The sequence below is a fragment of the Erithacus rubecula genome (assembly GCF_903797595.1).
Source record: "Erithacus rubecula genome assembly, chromosome: 3".
Classification (NCBI taxonomy): Eukaryota; Metazoa; Chordata; class Aves; order Passeriformes; family Muscicapidae; genus Erithacus; species Erithacus rubecula.
In genome coordinates this window covers 49,294,535-49,312,137 of record NC_136689.1, presented here as the reverse complement: position 1 = coordinate 49,312,137, position 17,603 = coordinate 49,294,535, and the positions used below count along the sequence as shown (strand labels likewise).

The 17,603-nt window shown below is 34.6% G+C and overlaps 1 protein-coding gene across 1 annotated transcript in view; it reads left to right on the top strand.

The window, feature by feature from the left end:
* The window catches only part of CNTNAP2 (contactin associated protein 2), a 1,078,336-nt gene that overhangs the window by 521,634 nt on the left and 539,099 nt on the right, over positions 1 to 17,603 (top strand). The window lies entirely within an intron of this gene.

Sequence of the window (17,603 nt, the reverse complement as noted above, 5' to 3'; positions counted from 1 at the left end):
TTACTCAAATGTATTTTTGAATTCATTTGTGGACCACACCTTATTCTAACATTCAATTCTGCATATTTTTTCCATTCACAGTACTTTGCTTTTCATCTTCTTCATTTTATATATGTAAAGGAGAGTAAAACTAACCATAACAGTATTATGGGAACTAAGAGAAAAGAGATCTGAAAATGCAAAAACACATACTAATTTTAACAACATGAATGGTTTCACAGGCATAAATAAATTTGGAAAACTATATTAATTTTCTGAAAGCACTTTAGTAGTGTAGCCATCAGGGAGATATAACAGCATTTTAAGACTAAGGATAATTATTGGGATAGTAATAAAGTGATACAAAATGGTCATGCATCACTTCAGACTATAATTCTGAAGAATAGAACAGAACAACTGGTGGGTGCAGATTGAGGCAGATAGGAGGGGTCCCATCAAGCCCTGAATGTAAAAGTGTGTATTCCTGCAGAACTGAATTCACAACTGGAATATTAAAAAAAAAAAAAAAATGCTGGTTCTTAGTATCCTTTCTCTCTTTGGCAAACTCAAGTTGCAGTATAACAGTTTTGCATCTCAGCAAGCAATATGTTGCTATGTCTGCTTACAGACCTTTTCAGTAGCCTCAATTTTCTTGCCAGGCTGGGCTTCCTATCTTTTGGGCCAGATTTCCCATCCATTGCATAAATTCTTTTATCTCTTCTACCCAGTCCAGTTAGCAAGGTCTTAAAATATGAACATCCATTGATCTTGTGTCACATACTGTGTCTTTTATCCTCTGTGGGCATATGGGTCATTAAAATCCATATTTTCATCTACTCTATGTATTTAAGGTTTTTTTTACCATTACTGCTTTTATTTTCTGCCCAGGAAATGTAGTTCTTCTATGTCTGGAATCTTCAGTATGTTGCTTCTTTGCTCCTTTTCATTTCCTTTTTATTTCTAACAAGGACATTGAAAAGACTAAAATTGATGTTTGTCAAATTTGTATTAATTTTCTTGAGCTTTTAGCAATGAGTTAAAAAGTTGAGCAGAGTTTCTTTTTAATAACTCACTACTATAAATTATTCTCTTTTTCTATGTAAGAAATAAAACAGTGGACTTTTTCATCCATATTTGCTCCATTTGGTTGCACATTTATTATCTGGAATGAAGTGATGGGTGAAGATGGGACTGAAATTCTCTTAGATGCTACAGGTAGCTGAAGAACAGCTATATAGCTTAACCTCTACTGGTTTGCAAATACCTGTTATAGATATATAACATTTCTATAAACAGTAGTGTCAAATATTATTAACCAATAGTAGATATATCATGTTTCCATGAATAGTGGTATATTTTTAATGTTGTTAACATCACGTAATTTTTAATGTCAAGTCATCATAACAAAAGTAAGAGGCAGCTTTTCCTTAGGGAGCAGCAGTCCATTCCACTGAGCACTGCACAGTGCAGCCAGCTGCTAAATAATGGTGTTATCATGGAGAGGTGGATCATGACTCATATTTCTTCTAAATTTTCCAGTACTTACTGCAACTTAAGAGAGTTAATTTTTTTTAAATTCATATTCAAGTGTCTTTTTGTATCTCACAACATGGTTTCCCTTTAGAAACTCTTTGTAATTATCTTTGAATTTGTTTTTCACTGTTTCTGAAAAATACTCTTGTTCTCACAGCAGACTGATTCATTAGATTGAATTTCACTTACAGGCACAATAGAGCATATACTCTGGTATGTTCAGTCTGAAAAGAACTGATGTGAACAAGCATGGGCTTGCACAAACTCCTAAGAGGTTTAAAAAAATCAAATGGAAATTTTTCCATTATCTCAGACTTGTTTCACTTCTTTTTAACTACAAAATACGTGTTGGGGATTACTATCTCACTCAACATATTCCTAAGAGTAAACATCTCAAATATAAGTATACTAGTTCTCAACAGCTCATTAAAAACTAATCCATTAACATATTTTTACATATATCTTTACAATATAAATTATTTATATATTCTAAAAAAAAAAAAGTTTAAGCAAAAGGAAATGAAAATACAGTGCGGGGTAAAATTAGGTGTTTCTATTTTTTGACTAAACACATTATAATTTGCATTTCCTATCATTATTTAGAGTTAGAACAAAATTTTGGGTCAGCTTTTCACCTATGAAGGAAACTTTCTTTTTAAAAACAGATATTATTCTTTTAGCATAGAAAGTGTTACACTGGTCATATGATATTTGACTCCTGTTTCCTGCTGAAGTCCAATTACACATGTAAGGCAAAATTAGAAACTTGCAGCCAAATAGCCAACAATTCCATCACACTTCTGGGAAAATAAAAAAAAATAATATATATATATAATCTGAATGAATTGTAGCTTTGAAAAAAAGTATAATTTATGTTGAATATGCTAATTATGATACACTAGTAAGCAAAGGTCTATTTATTAAAGTAATAGAATAGCAGTAGTTTCTATAAACTTCCACTCTGAACTCCACACTTTTCTATGCTCTGTTAAAAAATAATGAGGTCTGAATGGACTTTGAACAAAACTGTATTGTAGATTTGAGGAAATTTTGTCTCTGGATGTGTAGAAACTTCACTGCATCAGCTAAATAAATAGTCCTGTTTAATTAGCTATCCCATTACATTGGGCAGAGAGAGTAGGTTTGCCACAAGAGAAATACAGCTCAGCTGGTGACAGAGATGAGGTCAGAGATTGCTTGGATGATTTGCTGTTCTCTTCTTCAGGAGACTCATGAGGAACAGGAACTTCAGGGTTAGTACCAGCGACTTGCTGTGATAATACCAGAAAGAGACTGCTTGACAATGCAGGAACATCCATCCCTTTCCTTGTTTATACGTGCATATTTCAAATTAGAACATCTGGTTCATTTGGGAAACACAAACAAATAATGCAAAAATTCAAGATGAGTCCATTTTTCAAACTCCAAGCCTGAAATTGTGTCCAATTCTCTAATTTTATCACTTTTTGAAAATTATTATCTTTCATATGGCTTTTGTTGTCATTACATCCTTAATCACCACAGCTCTTCCACTATTGCTGAAGGGAAGCAGGCTTCTTAATAATCACTGTGCTTATACTTATGTGTTTGCCAGGTACAGTCTGTATTCATATATTTTTTCATGGTGCATTCCTATCCTTCAGTTTTGTTCTACTTCCATCACAGCAGATGTGTTGCAATGTCACTGCCAGAATAGGAAACAATTGCTCCCTCTGCAAGTCATGTATGCACAGATGTTTCCTTGCATGCTGCATTCCTCCTGTGTTTTGCTGATAACTTTTGCAGTAGGAAAAATGTTATCATTTGCATCCTGTGCTACAGCAATGGAGATTCTTTTCCAGAGTTTGCATGACTAAAAACAGTTCAGTATGACTGTCACTGATTTTAGTTATTTCTGTCCTTTTGTTTTCCTTGAATCTTGAAGAGGAAACTCTATTTTTGGTGTGTATCTGCTTGTTAGAAATCTAAATCATATCCCACTATTTACCAGTGATTATACCAGTATGTATGTTAGCAGTTCTATTCTAACCCTGTAGTTTTGAAAATAAGTAACAAATTTTGAGAGTTCCTTTGGGCTAAGATTGGCCAACTAATTCTTGATCAACAAGCTAAGGCTTTAAAAACAAAAACCAGAAAAAGATCCTAAACTCTAATATAACTAATTCTAAATTTTATACTTGGAGGCAGAAGAGATGTAAAGGTGAGAATCCAAGAATTGAACCCAGAAACTGGGATTTAACTGTTCTTGGGAGCAAAAGATAGAAACTTTCAAAAGAGACTGTACTGTTATCATATTATTTGAGAGAGATATTGGAGTTTCTGCATAATGTGTTTTCACATATTAATCTCCCCATTCTGCTTTCCTTATGATTCCAGAAGGAAAATACCACTAGTAGTTTGAAGAAGAGCATATTTGGTCACTTCAGTATAAAAAGAGATTAAGCCAGTAGCACCCAAAGGGCAACAAAGATGGTGAAGGGCCCTGAGAGGAAGGTCACTTGGTCTGTTCAGCCTGGAGGAGACTGAGGGGAGACGTCATTGTAGTTACAACTTCCTCACAAGGGGAACAGAAGGGGCAGACACTGATCTCTTCTCTGTGGTGACCAGTGGCAGGACCTGAGGGAATGGCCTGAAGTTGTGTCAGGGAAGGTTTAGGTTGAATATTAGAAAAATGTTCTTCCTGCAGTGGCTGGTTGGGCTCTGGAAAAGGCTCCCCAGGGAAGTGATCACAGCACCAAGCCTGACAGTGGTCAGTGGAAGTGTTTGGAAGTGTTTGGACAATGCTCTCAGGCACATGGTGTGTCTTTTAAGGTGTCCTGTGAAGGGCCAGGAGTTGGACTTGCTGATACTTGTGAGTCCTTTCCAGCTCAGGATATTCTGTGATATCTAAACCATGTCCATCTAATGGAAAGGACAGAGGCTAATAGGATTATGTTTCATTTCAGTGTAGGGTTGTCTTTTTCCCCCTATTGCTGTATTGTTGTGAAATCATTGTAACTGAAGAGATTAATCAGCTTTTGCTAATCTAGCGATATCCTTTAATATCTTTGTTCTGTCTTCTGTACTGTGCCTTTAAATACTACTGTTTAAGTCTAGAAGAAATTCCCTGAGTTTAATTTGAATAGATATTTTGATTTGGATGCATTAATTTTATTCCATATTATGCAGATGTGAAACTTGATCGTCTATAAATTATTGTGTTTTTTTTAATTTCAGTAATCATTTCATTGTGTCTATCATGAGAAGACCAAAGTCTTCTTGACTTTTATTGTGTGTGATAAGGGCTTAACATCAATGAAATTTTTGCTTGTTTTGATTTCCTTTTGACATAATTTGAAGATTATATTTTGTGTGTTTGAAAGAAAAAGCAATAATTTCTATTCTTGACAAACTAAATGTTTCAATTCACCTAAATCAAAGCAGTAGTAACCAAGTCACCTCATTATCTTAGTGATATGTGAACTTGAAATACTATACTGGTCTTTTGAATGTTGTATGAAGGACTACAGCATCTTATTTTTCAGTGTTTTATTTAAAAAAAAAGAGAATCAATAAAATGAAAACCAAACAAAGTTTACTTTCTCAGTTGGCTGTTAAATTAAAAGCAACTCACGAAATGTAGCTGTGCATTAAAAAGAAATGGTAAAATTTTCTTACAGATGCCACACATTTTTTCTAATCATGTCACTTAAATATTATAGTCTGTTGTATAAAAATGGCTGATATTGGTGTCAAAAATATGAAAAAATCTCACCCTGGTGATTATCCTGATGCTTGGCTGAAATTTAGAGGTTTACAGTCTATTACCATTCAAAGCAGAGATTGTTGCTGCAGTTCACTGGTTCAGTCTTCTGTTCCTCCAGTGCAGTCCTTTTGTTTGTTCTGAATGGCCAGAGTCCCATTGCCCTGGCCCAGTGGGAACCAGGCAAGAGGGATGGCTTCTTTTCTTATATTTTCAAGTTCCTTTCAATCAGAATTGTAACAAAAGCTTACTTTCCTTTGACTTTTTATCGCTGTCATCTTAAAAGTGTTTTCTGACTGCCTCAATGTGATCCTCCCTGCCTTTTTAGTGTATTTTTACCACTTTTCTTAGGCACATGAAAACATATTTGTGCAACTGGACATATGTCTATCTCTGCTAGGCTTAATCACATGGATAGAAGAAAGCAGGCTACAGGCATCATGCATTGTCCAGGCTTGCACACTGCCTGATTTCCCACTGGCATAACAGCCATTAAATTAGTGTGTACTAATTAGTGAAAGTACACATGTACTTACTTATGTTATTTAGGGAAAAGTCATGCAGTTTTTATGATGACAAAGGCAGATGTCTCCATTCAATTCCTGGTCGTGTCTATCATTTTAACAATGGAGCTGTTTGTGGGACCATCTTCTATGTGGGCTCTCAGATATGAATGATAATCTGGATTTTTTTTAACCTGCTATTGTTCATCTAATTTAGAGCACAGCCTCATGAGTAGTTTCAAAGACCTGACTGAAACTGCATTAATCACAGAGTAGCAATAACAAAGAGGGGTGAAGGCTACCCCTGAAGGTCAACAAGGTGTGTTTATGGATGAACAGTGTGAAAATAGCTCTCCATGAAACTGAACAATTTCATTGCTTGTTAGAGAAAGAACATTCTGCATTTCTATGATCATTGTTGTGGTGTTGTGGCAAGAAGATTCAGTCCATGAATTTACATTGCAAAAACATTCTGTAGCAGTCTTATTGTATTCAAGTTGCAGATTTAGAAAGAGACCTCTGAAAATATTATTTTATTCCAAAACTCTTCTGTGATCAGGTTCTCAGCTGTGGTTTCTGAAGCAGATGTTTCAGCCCAGTGGATGAGTTAGTATTTTACAGCACAGGAGAAAAAAAAAAGAGAGGCAAGAAAAATTACTAAAATAATATCCTTAACTGATACTGATTTAAATAACTTGTCATCGAACCATGACTTAGAAGTTCATTGTAATAAACTAGAAAATAGTCATACCTCAATAATTACATATAAATATTTACTCATATAAATAAACAAAAACTACAGTGAGTCATAGAGACTTAGTCCACTGTGCACTGAATATTGGAAAAGGTCAATTTGCTTCCAGTGCTCTGAGTATGTTTTGAAAAAGACAGCTGTACTTGGCTAAGACACTGGTTCCTACTGTTAGAAATAAAAAAATGCTTCATGATTGTTTTTCAGATAAGGTGACTGGGAGGGGTTCCATTCACAGGAAGAAAAAGATTCAAAAAGCAACAAAACCTTTTTTTAAAAAAATCTTGTTTGAAGATAAAAGGTCGATTACTGTCTTATGTGCCAATATCACAATATAAATATTTTCTAGACCATAGTCTTTTTTTACATGCATGTTCTTTGACTTCCTGCTGTGCATTATTCTTTTCAGGATATTCACCAAAGAAGTCCTGCTCTGAAATATAACACACTTTTTAGTCAAAATAGTAGTCCCTAGGGTATTACTGAGCAGCTTGTATTTTGCAGAACAACTAATTCTCCTTTGCAGCGATTTCAAGTCAGTACAAGAGAGCATATATGTATTTTTATTATTTTTCTTTTAAAGGGATCTATTTTTTTCAGTTAGGAATTTCCTGTGGTTTGACTGAAGTCTGTCTGGAGGAATCTTTGGGGTTTTTTTAACCCATTAATTGTTGAAGTTGTTTGTGTGTCTTGAACAGATGAGAGATTTCAAATGGCTTTCTCAAGAAGTGATAGAAGAGCTCAGTCTAGGAAAAAACCCACTGAGGTTGCACTCTCTGTCCATAAGGCTGTCATCACAATGCACTACCACTGTTGTATTTGCAGTTGTGATCACACTTCATGCTTTAATTAGGCACTAAAATCCCTAGTATGACTGCAAAGTCAAATATTAGGAAATCTAAGGCATCTAAGGCTTTTGCAACTTAATTTGGCACCGTTTGATATATGCAGTAAGAAGCTCTCTAATTAAATAATGATTCTCCCCATATACCCTGCAAGAATTCACTTAGTGCACAAAATGGTCTGTGCATACTTAAAAAGTGATTACTCAATGCTTAGTTTTTTCCTTGTCACTCAGAAATGTAGCCATACGCTTAATTGATTACTCTAAGTACAGGATTGCCCATTTACATGTGGCCATCCATATGGCACATATGAGACTGCCTTAGGAAGATCTCTGCATTTTTTTTCATATCTGCAGTCCCCTTCATCTGCTTCTGCACATGCCATGCTGAAGCACATAACTAAAAGGCAAAAATGTCCAGTAATGTGAGCTTGTGATGTGAGTCTGCTTTGCTGTGATGTGGCATTTTGTGTCTTGATTTGCATCTCTTGGCACTGTTGTATATTAAATCCCTGGCATATCAAACCAGTCTGAAAATAGGGATTGGAATATGTTTGTTTTCTGTCAGTAGGTATCACAAAATAAAAAATCTCTGGTAGAAATATGAGGAAAGGTATCCATTTTTCTAAGGCAGCATTTTTTTTCACTTCCAGAGCTTACCTTTCCTGTTTACTGTTTTCCTTCCACACTCATACTTTTGCTCTTACCATCAACAAGTTCAATTGAATCATAGTTAAATTTCATGTTATTTTTTTCATTCTCCTTCCAAAGTGTTTATCCAGTTCCTTCCTTTCTGTACATGCATAAACAGTTGGCTTTTCTGGAAAAAGCAGACAGCAGAGGAGAGATGGACGCCTTATCTTGCAGCAAACAAAATTTAAAAAAAAAGTCTTCATTCTCATAAATGTGATCATAAATTTGCCTTCTGGGGACAGCTTCATTCTTTCTAATTATATTATATAGTGGGTTCTGGGTTTACCAGATACACTAGCACAAATTTTTCTGAAAATTTAGCATTAATATTGATCAAGTCTTGTTGGTCATGCACAAATTCAGTTTTTTTCTGAAGAACAGTTTGCAGATTAAAGTAGGAAAAATCTTTAAACTTGAGGAAAATATTGTATAATTAAAGTAATTTCCTACCTAATTTGAATTCTAGTCAAAAGTTTCTGAATCACTACAACCCCTTTCTCCCCTACTGTACCAGAGAAGTTTTGTATTTGTTTTTGTCTTTCCTTCTAAAAATCTTCGCTGTTTGTCCTGAAACCTTTTTAAGACAAAAATAATACATTGAAGTAAACAATTATCACAAAGCATTTGTGATAAAATAATTACAAATTTTTTATGGTCTAAGCAATTAAAACTGGAATTTTATTGTATCAAGGATTTTTATAATTAAAAAAATTTAATTGATCTTCTATTCAAAATCCTCATATGTATTGATTTTATATAGATCTTACTGAAGGATTAGCTGATAGGGAACTTGTGTCCTCATCCTATACCTAAAAATAAAAGTAAATACTATTTTCAATGAAAAACCAAATGTGCATTCCAAATGTGCCAGTATAGCCCTTCTGCAGAATACCAAACAGCTGTAGTCCTTAGGGCATGCTAACTTTCAAAAACGAGACAGGCAACATTTTAATAGGCAATCTTAAGGGAAAGTGCAGTCTCTTTTCTGCAGAAAGACTACAGTGAAAATGCTCTCCATAAATATTTGACCTCTTTAAATACAAACTGGACAGAATTGTTCTTTTTCCACAGGTAGTATGCTAGTGTATAAGGAACTGAATAATGGGGGAAATACAGAGGTTTTCCTGCCTCTGATTTAAAAAAAAAAAAAAATGGGATTGGACTTGCATATCTGCACAAAGGAGAAACTTGGAGAATGTAGCCCATATGAATATTCTGTATCTGAGGGTAAAAAGTAAAGTTAGTACCGTCAGTCTCTCAGCAACCAGTTTTTGCCTTTCTCCAGACACATGATTAGTGAATGGCAAGAGACATGTTTCAGTATCCCAATGTATCCCTAGCTATCACCTTACTTGTAAATAACTGTTCTCATTTTTAATAATCTCAAGAATGGAGAAAACAGTGTCAGCTGTAGTTACAGTTGCTTCACTACCCAGCTTCTGACGGCCTTAGCTCTCTTCCCTACCTTGGCTTAGAACCAGTTCAACAATTTAGTCTAAGCCTTTTTACATGTCCTAATTACAGGAACAAATATTCTCATTATAGGGTACACGTTTAATGAATGACACGAGACTCAATTATATATTTAATTCTTCATTATATTTTATTTTCCTGCTAAATGGTGAAAGAGTGTAATACTATAAAAATGCAAAATGTAAAGTAAATGTATTTGAAATGCATTTATTCTAATGCTTTCCAAAATGTTATTCATTTATTCTGTGGAAAGCTAGGTGTTTACAGGTCACAAGATGTTTCTAAGTTTTAATGTTTCTATGATCTGGTTGCTAATGGGATTTTATGTCTATTGTACATGCAGAGAGTGAAAGAGAAGTTGTCTTTTTTTAAACTAATGTGATACCTTAAAGTAGAATCTTTTTTCAGGAAAGAAGACCATTTTAAACAGTATCCATCTTCTTAATAATGACATTGCTGAGTTGTTGACAAAGAAGGAATAATAGATTTTGCATGAATGACCTCAGGAATTACATTAGTTATACACTCACTTTAGAATTATTTGTGTAAATTAAATCTGTGTCTAGTTAGGTCACATTTTTATATATTTATATGCTGATTTGCATTATGGTTTCATTAACAGTCATCTGCAAGTCTTAACCCTGCCTTTATACTACTCCATGCCAAAACTAATTTTCATTTACATGGTTTCAGTTTTGTCCATAATGTGTTTATGTTTCATAAAGGCATAAATTAATTTTAAAAATTAGCAAGTGATTCCATTTATGCCTCTCTCTTTTACTTGAAAATTATCTATGTGATAAATAATATTAGCATCACACTGCCTGTTTCTGCTATGGGTTTTTATCTCATTATGGTCTCACAGGCAATTAATATCCTCGCCAGAAGACTTTGAAGAACATTATACTTCCATTTAACAGGCTGTTGCTTGTTCTTTACTTTGAAATTAGTCTGTATTTACACCATTTAAGAAAAAAATGTACTTATTTTATGGGAAGATTTTTGAAGGGTGGGTTTGGAGTTCTCTTCCGCTGCTGCATAAGGGTATATGTATTTGACTTCCTGAGATGACATTTGTCTTACACTAAAAATACAGAGATTGTATTTTGAAATTATAAGACACCAGTGAGTGTAATCAATTGGAAGCTGGATATAAATGAAAATAGTTAAAATAGCTGTCCACTCATGTTTATGTGTTAATTTCTTTTTATTTTTCTCACCTAACTCCTGTGTTTTGTACCTCTGCTACACACTTTCTCCATTTCTTCAGTGGTGTTACAAAACACACAGAATTTGTTACAGATGAGCAACAAAAACCTCCGTACTCTCTCATCACAGACATTACAGGTTGTGTGTAAGAATGGCTAGTAGGAATAACATCTAGACAGACATGGGTAGAGATTAACCTTTTTCTCTCATGACTTTTGCAGATTTTGGAGATGGTCTGTGCTTTAAGGCACATTAAGCAACAGATAGTAAGGAAGAAAAACATGTCACTTGACTGCATGTGTCTGGTTCAGGCTGTTACGTTTGGCTTCCTACTAAGTTGGGAAGAAATTGTCAGTTCTGTCTTTGTCTTGCTGAAAAATTTTATGATATAGAGGTGGTCTGGATTTTTTAGTACAAACAAAGATCTCCCTGTACTTCAAAAGTTTTCTGTGCTTCCATTTCCTGGCAAATAGTTGGGCTCCTTAAGGATATCCTTAAAGGATACTTAAGTATACTTAAAGGATAAGTATCTAATGCTTGTAATTCCTAAAGCTGGGAAAGGTACAACAGATTCAAAGGAGGAAATACTTCAGTAAGTCTCATGAACCGACACATACTGAGACAAGAATGCTGCCCTATGACAATATATGTAAGAATGCTGTGTAAGGATCCTGCTGACAACCAAACCTGATAATACAATCCTTGAAAGCCACGGAACTACTCTCATGCCTGAATTTTTCCTGTGAGTCCGTAGATTTTAGGATGTGGTGGCTCAGATGCTGATGCTGTCACAGGTGCCAACAGCAATACTAGTACGTTCAATCTGTTTGTCTGTGAGCCTTCCTGCTAACCATGAACCCTTCTCAGCAGCTTCTTCCTTCCCTTGCTGTATGGGGAAGCAAGTTTTATTTGAGCAATATGGTCAGAACATGGGTGGCTTTATTGTCCTGATTGAGACTGACAGAATTCTCCAGCAAGTACCCCTAAACAGCACTAATCACATGGTTTGCATTTCTAAGGACTCCTTTTCCTGAGTCTCTTTTTGCCACCTGCCATTTTCTGCTCCACTCTTCTGTCAGGTAAACAATGTTTTAGTAACTACTTTCTTCCCATTTTTTTCCCTCTTTGCTACATCTACACCCATATTTGATATTTCTGATGTTGCTATCTATATTTTTTGCTTATGTAGTATTACTGGAAGAGTTACCAAGACTCTGCTGGCCTTGCATGACTTCACTCCCCAAAGGCTTCCAGTGCTTCCCATGATGGCCTGTGAAGCATGACCATTTCTCATTTCGCTCTGCCTATGTACTGATGAAATTCTGCAATCCCTCATGGCACCATCTGTAGCTTTTGTCAGCTTCTCATTTCAGTATCTAATATGTCTGACAATTTCTTGTGTCATATCCAGCATTTTTCTATGTCCTATCCAGTTAGCCTAACCTCATTGAGTACCAAATTGGTCTTTCGTCTTCTTACATCCCTAACAGCACAGAGGTGCAATCAAGTTTGAGGGATATTTTGAAAGCTAAGAGGTATTCTAAGTTCCCTGAATAGACACTAAAATATGAACTGCAAAAGGAGACATACTAATAAATCTGTAACTTCTCTTTGACTCTGTGTGTGTTTTATATTGTTCATTTAAAATTTAACACAAGGGTTGTGCCTGACAGAGACAGAATTTAAAATGATTTAGCAACTGTCTATTAATATTGAAGAGCAAGTTGTGAACAATGATAAAATACCTTGATCATTGTATATATTCTTGATTCAGCATATTGAAGACTTATTTCAGTTTAAACTGAATAGATGCAAAAAAATGAAGTCCAATATTGTAAGTTTTGATATAGAAATGCAGAATGCATTGCATTCAGAGGATGCAAGACAACTTTCAAGAGCTCAAAGAAGATTCATAGAGGCCTATAGTCTTGTAAAAGTTATAGTAGGATTTTGTAATGATGGCAAGGGATTTAAACCTGTTCTCTGTTTCTTTAAACAGTTACTTTATGTTTTTGTGAAATATAAAGTTTTAGCAGTTGCTCTGGGGTAAGAATGGCATCTCCTGAATCATACCTCTTCAGTAATGAATGCGAAAGGTCAAACCAAAGTAGGCAAACACTAAAGCACTCAGAAGACAAAGTCCCTTCCCACAAACTTCTGAAAGCCAAGGAAAGGTAATCCTAGCACAGAGAAAAAGGCTTCAAGACAGGGACATACAGGTCATAATGGTCTGAAAGGTGAAGCATTTTGCAATTATATAAGAATACTAATTTCAATATGTTTTTTTTGTTTGAGCTTCAGTTTCTTGGGTTAACATTGTTCATATAATAGTAACTATAGGAATGTTTCTAAAACCTAAGTAGAAAATAAAATATTTGAATATATTTTTTGTTACCTCGGCAAGTTTAGCTTAGAAGATCTCTTTTCTCATAATTTTCTTTGTGTCATTTTAACTGATAAACTACTTTCTTATTTTATATCTTCCTCAATAAAGTAATCAGAGTTTTTTTTTCTCAGATAATCTTTCTTTCGTTTCTGCAAATCTATGTGGAGCATGCTTCTCAAGGCACAAGAATGAGTCAATGTCATTGGTAGTGGTCTGTGGCTCATCCCTTAGAAATGTTTTCATTATTTGAAATTGCAGCACAATCATGATGGATTATTTTGGTTGAGCTATGTGGGTGTGACCAATGATCTGATATTAAGCTTCACAGAACCAGAATCTCAACACAGAACACTTTCCTAAATTGCTCTCCTGCTCTACTTCTGATGTATGCCTAAATGGCAATGAGTGGTGGATCATTTCAGTTGCTCAGGTTTCATAGTGATGTTTTCCAGTGAAAAATCATATGCCAAGTTATAGAATATACTTAAGACAGCAGTGAGTTGAAAATTTATACATGAAAAGGTAGGTAATGTAGATTTAAATTTGTCTAATATTGGAAATAAAGCCCACTAGCTTTATAGAAATTAAAAACTTGAAAGAAAGCTGAATTTTAAGACAGAATTGGAATCTTTGGTATTTCAGAAATAGTAAACCATATTTTCCTGTTGGTTTCATGAAGCTCAAACTATTTCTATTCTATTTCCTTGCTTGGTGTCAGTCTTTTAGCAGTAACTGGAAATAAGAGAGTCTGTAAAAGAGAAGAAAAAAAAAGGAGTAAAGGGATACTCTTTAGAGAATCCAAAGAGTATTTGTCTTGACTTAGAGAAAAAACAGACACATTCAGATCTTTTTAAACACAAAAAACTGTAATGCAAAGAAGGACATGGGAGAAGAATGCTTAGGAAATTGATTCAATGCTACAAGTTAACTAAGATGGATGGATGTCTGTATGTTAATTTGAAATTTATAATGATATGATCTGAGGTAGCCAGAGATTGTAATGCATGAAACAGTTGTCTGTGACAGTGGGAACCTGGACTTAATACCGTGGAGATTCCTTTCACTCCTGTGTAGACTGTTTCAGTTGCTCCTGTACTAAAAGTTACCATATTGTCATCCATACTGAAACAGAAGGCATTCCCTGAAATAAAATACAGCCTACATTTATAAATATAAGTTTAGATTGTAAAATGTTTTCAATAGAGAAGACCATCTACAATTCTGTTTTCCTTGTATCTTCTGGTTTTGTGTGTTAACCTAGAACGCTCTTAAACATTTACCAAAAAAAAAAAAAAAATAATTGCCATCCAAAACCGGTGGGTTTGTGGAAGCAAGGATACAGGTGCATGACATTTAACTACTTGTGCTTGGGTAGATTCATAATCTCATTCTGGAATTTATGTAATGCTTCAGGTAGAAATAATGATCACCCACGTATATTTTATTCTTCATAAAATGGGGAAAGTAAATACATGTTTACATTTTTCAAAGATAAAAAATAGACTTCTTTTATTCTAAATTCATACAATGGATTTTATACACTTGAGAGTGCCATTAGCACTCTCAATGCCTATTAATTCACAAACATGCAGTTTTGTCTTGGAAAATAATTTTCATTCCTTCTCTGACCCTTTCATAAAGCATACAGTATGCTGTATATTAATTGCCAACTGTTTTCTATAAACATATTATTCTGATAAAAATAACTGAAGATTAATAATATCAAAAGAGAAAAAAATATATAAAAACTTTGCTAGCAAATTCCTGTTCTGTAATTTCCTACTCACAGAATATTTTTCCTTTGTGAAAGAAACTCAAAAACACTCGAGCATTACAATCTAGGCTATAGAGACATAAAAATAATTCTCATTTCCTTTTTCTTGAAGTCTTAAGAATCTTGAAAGGACCTTGTCCAAAAGGGGAAATTTCTATGTTACACAGATGCAGTCATATTTGAAAAAATCCTTTACTGCTGCATGTGCAGATCAAAATTATGTTATCCATTTGTGAAACAGCAAAAGTGTATCTATCACATCCAAGAGAATTGGAATGGAAATTTTAGCATCAAGAAACTTGGCATATTTTGACTGTGCTTTGAAAATTTTGAAATATTTGGCTGTCCTGACTGATTGTTTATCTAGTGAAAATAAATCTCAAAAATGTCTGTCTCAGATTAAGTTTTTTTATGAATCTTCAGATCCTTAAGTATCCTTCAAGAAAGGCTTTTTAATTAATATGTATGTATATGGGTAGTATGCATAAGTCACCTTTTATTTCAACAGAACATAAAATAAAAAAAATTCACTGCAACAGATTTTTTTAAGAAATGTGGGGTTTTTTTCATTTCTTGGGTTACCTAGCCACTTTTTTTTATTTGTTTTCATGTCTTTGTTACATTTACCTGATTTTCATCATCATGGGCAGGAAAAATCCATGAATTTTAAAAGCTTTTGTAAAAGAGACTAGGGAAATGCCCCAAGGTAGGTAGAGTGGGAAAAATAAATGAGGTTTTTTGTGTTACTTGCTATGTCATATCACTGCTCCAAAGATACATTTGAAAATTTGCACAAATAGCCATATTACTCATTCCTTCTTCCTTACTATAGCGTAAGAAACAGGTTTTTGAAGGAACATAGGCAAATACAGATTGTGATCTTAAAACTCCCATAATTTGCTTTGTTGATATGGTTGATATTTCAGTTGTATCTGACAATGTTTGGAAGGTTGCCAACATGGAAAGTTAGCATGCAGTTCAGTCTTTTACCTCCTAAATTAGGCTATCAGTATACAGCTGTTTTTATGGTCTCATTGTGAGGTAGAGTATATTCTCCCAGCCTGTTTTCAGAGCACAGGTTCTCCAGCCCTTAGTCATTCTCATGTCCCTCTTCTGGACTAGCCCAACCAAGTCCGTATCTTTCTTATGCTGGCAGACCCAGAGCTGAATGGCATAAGGCCAAATAAAAAAAAAAATACAGTTCTTGAGGCTGGATGTTTCAATCGGAGTTTCTTTCAGTCTTCTAAAGTTTAGAATCTGGAAGGCTGTAAATAAGAAGGGTGCAAGTTCAATGTAGTAGGAGAACTATAAGGAAAACAAACCTCCCATGTTGCTAAGATTCAAAATTTCTAGTGGTTTCTTTTAGCTTTTCAATAACTTGTAACCAGGTGTAGTTTTAAAATTTCTTTTTTCCACTGTGATCTGATCTCCTTAAGGTTGCATCATGGAAATGAGGATTTATCAACCCATAAAAATCTGTTTCCAAAAAGCTGCTTTGTAGATATATTTAATTTACATTCCTCTGTTGATTTCAGGTCATCTGGAATAACTGTAAATTGAAAGCTTGCTATAATCACCCATTAACCTTTTATTAGTTAAGAGTAGAACTTTGAACTCAGGAGGAAACTAAAGCCAATGGAGGTCCAGAAGACATTTGTATGTCTTTTGCAGTTTATTCCATTTACAAGTTCCAATTTCTGAAGCTAAAATTTGTTTTCTGATCTATTGGAAGGGGATTTATTTTATACTGTTCTAAGGTGATCATAGCAGTCAGTCATATTCCTGAGAGATCCAGAAAATTAGTGAGACACAGATTACTTGAGATCTCTGCTTCTGATAGCAGTAATGGAAGGCTAAAAAAAGTCCTCCTTCAGCACAGAAGTGCTTAGTGGTTGCACCTGATTATAGTGCAGATTACAGTATTTAGGAGGGAGGTGGATTCTGCATGCTTCCTCAAGATATCATGTAGTTTCTGGGAAAAGGATACTCCAAGGAGCAGAGTGATGAGGTGAGCCAGAGATAGTCAGTGTCTCTGCATATTCCCCATTCTTTGGATTATTTCTTCAGAGCAGAAGTTTCCTTCATCCCTGATGTATATGTTCTCTGCAGAAGTACAGACACAGAGGGAAATGGTTTATCTGCTGTTAATACAGAATACTGCACTCCTTTTGTCCTTCTTTTACCAGCTTTCAGCTGGAGAAGCATGCTCTATAGCATTTCTGTCACTCTGTATTCTTTTTTTTCCTTTACATATAATAAAGATTAATTCTCTGGAGGGTACTTTTCAACCCTGAGGCCATAAACTGTGTTCTTATATCATAGTAGATTTACATGTAAATGTAGTCAGGATTAAATTAGTGCCTCCAAGTAAGAAATTAATTTGGTTCTTGTTGACTGTTTTAATTCCCTTCCTTACAAATAAAGCTTTTCTTCTGGTTTCAGTGTTTATGAAATACTTAAATGTTTAAAAGGCTTTAAGAAAATAGTATTAATATTTTGTTGCAGCCAGTATGTATTTGCCAAGGCACAGTTAGGGAGGATGGTGGTTCTTTTCTCTATATGAGCCCATAAATTATGCATCAGCAGGAATTACAAGGATGCCTGAAAACACACATTCTTCCATAACAAAACAGATTTTGGTGGGACAGTGTGGCTGGTGATGCCTGATTCTACAATTGTGCAGATAACATCAGAGCTTACTGCTAAGTCCTGTCAA